Consider the following 2,500-nt stretch of genomic DNA (forward strand, 5'->3'; position numbering starts at 1 on the left):
TCCCCCCAGGACTTCCTTCTGAACACCTTTGTCGTTTGAGCGAGGGCCAAAAGCCTGCCTGTGAAAGGGAAGGATCAGCCGGTCAGCCCCCTGTTGGTCGCTGCTGCCAGTGCAGCAGGCGTGCGTGTGTATTCGGCCTCGTGTCCAGGTCCCTCAGGGACTTGAGGCAACTCTCCCCGGTGGTCATGTGGTCAGGACCGGGCTTCGAATCCCGGTCGGGGGGGATGACTTTCTGCTGCAGATTAATTGGCACCTCTGAAAGAAAGTCTCCCCTCCTGAGCGTAAAGCTCCACCCTCACCACCACCGCCGCCTTTTCCACCCCTTGACAAACAGACAGACAGACAGACAGACAGTCAGTCCAGTTCGGGAGCGCAGCTTTCATTTGGAAGCAGACCCTGCTTGTTTCAAGTCAACGACGCCAAGTTATTTTGCACTTTGAATTATATCGCTACGTGCGAGCGGCACTCAGCCTTGGAGAAGAAAAAAATACCACTGAGCTGAGAAAGGTCTTTTTAAAACGGTTTCCTTCCACAGCAGCTCTGAGTGAGAGAGAGAGAGAGAGAGAGAGATATCAGCTTTATTCTCAGTAATAATACACACACACACACACACACACACTCAGAGACACTGGGAAAGAGCTGTTTTTCCTTTTGAATATCTCCCCACAGGGAGCTGCACCGTTCCCAGAAACACTGCAATACTGGGTCGATGCGTGGAGTGGACAGAGCAAGCCCCTTTTCCATCTCCCTGTTCTAAAAATCAATTTAAAATAATAATAAATAATATGTGTGTGTGTGTGTGTGTGTGTGTCGGTGTCAGTATCAGTCAGTCAGTCAGTGTCTCTCTCTCTCTCTCCCTCACACTCAGAGCTGCTGTGGAAGGAAACTTTTTTAAAAAGAACTTGCATATTGAAAGAAAGATGTGTCTCAAGCTGCCGGGCCCTGTCCATTGTCATGTCAATGGCAGGACTGCTTTCACCAGGAACCCGGTTTTGTGGGTCAGAGGTTCCAAAGGACCTGTTTTGTGCGGACTTCCCTGTGTCCGTCCCTCCCTGCCTGCCTTCCCCCCAGGACTTCCTTCTGAACAGCTTTGTCGTTTAAAATAATAATAAATAATATGTGTGTGTGTGTGTGTGTGTGTGTGTGTGTGTGTGTCGGTGTCAGTATCAGTCAGTGAGTCAGTGTCTCTCTCTCTCTCTCTCTCTCTCTCTCTCTCACTCAGAGCTGCTGTGGAAGGAAACTTTTTTAAAAAGGACTTGCATATTGAAAGAAAGATGTGTCTCAAGCTGCCGGGCCCTGTCCATTGTCATGTCAATGGCAGGACTGCTTTCACCAGGAACCCGGTTTTCTGGGTCAGAGGTTCCAGGGGACCTGTTTTGTGCGGACTTCCCTGTGTCCGTCCCTCCCTGCCTGCCTTCCCCCCAGGACTTCCTTCTGAACACCTTTGTCGTTTAAAATAATAATAAATAGTATGTGTGTGTGTGTGTGTCGGTGTCAGTATCAGTCAGTCAGTCAGTGTCTCTCTCTCTCTCTCTCTCTCTCTCTCACTCAGAGCTGCTGTGGAAGGAAACTTTTTTAAAAAGAACTTGCTTATTGAAAGAAAGATGTGTCTCAAGCTGCCGGGCCCTGTCCATTGTCCTGTCAATGGCAGGACTGCTTTCACCAGGAACCCGTTTTTCTGGGTCAGAGGTTCCAGGGGACCTGTTTTGTGCGGACTTCCCTGTGTCCGTCCCTCCCTGCCTGCCTTCCCCCCAGGACTTCCTTCTGAACACCTTTGTCGTTTCAGCGAGGGCCAAAAGCCTGCCTGTGAAAGGGAAGGATCAGCCGGTCAGCCCCCTGCTGGTCGCTGCTGCCAGTGCAGCAGGCGTGCGTGTGTCCTCGGCCTCGTGTCCAGGTCCCTCAGGGACTTGAGGCAGCTCTCCCCGGTGGTCTCGTGGTCAGGACCGGGCTTCGAATCCCGGTCGGGGGGGATGACTTTCTGCTACAGATTAATTGGCACCTCTGAAAGAAAGTCTCCCCTCCTGAGCGTATAGCTCCACCCTCACCACCACCGCCGCCTTTTCCTCCCCTTGACAAGCAGACAGACAGACAGACAGACAGTCCAGTTCGGGAGCGCAGCTTTCATTTGGAAGCAGACCCTGCTTGTTTAAAGTCAACGACGCCAAGTTATTTTGCACTTTGAATTATATCGCTACGTGCGAGCGGCACTCAGCCTTGGAGAAGAAAAAAATACCACTGAGCTGAGAAAGTTCTTTTTAAAACGGTTTCCTTCCACAGCAGCTCTGAGTGAGAGAGAGAGAGAGAGAGAGAGATATCAGCTTTATTCTCAGTAATAAAACACACACACACACACACACACACACAGAGACACTGGGAAAGAGCTGTTTTTCCTTTTGAATATCTCCCCACGGGGAGCTGCACCGTTCCCAGAAACACTGCAATACTGGGTCGATGCGTGGAGTGGACGGAGCAAGCCCCTATTCCATCTCCCTGTTCGAAA

General features: G+C 50.9%; 2 pseudogenes; both read right to left on the reverse strand.

Annotated features, from left to right (window-relative positions):
* Positions 1-668: 668 nt before the first annotated feature.
* On the reverse strand, positions 669-785 carry LOC137329239 (U2 spliceosomal RNA; annotated as a pseudogene).
* A 1,625-nt stretch (positions 786-2,410) lies between these two features.
* LOC137329118 (U2 spliceosomal RNA) overlaps positions 2,411-2,500 on the reverse strand; it is a 117-nt pseudogene continuing 27 nt past the window's right edge.

The sequence above is a fragment of the Heptranchias perlo genome, chromosome 12 (assembly GCF_035084215.1).
Source record: "Heptranchias perlo isolate sHepPer1 chromosome 12, sHepPer1.hap1, whole genome shotgun sequence".
Classification (NCBI taxonomy): domain Eukaryota; kingdom Metazoa; phylum Chordata; class Chondrichthyes; order Hexanchiformes; family Hexanchidae; genus Heptranchias; species Heptranchias perlo.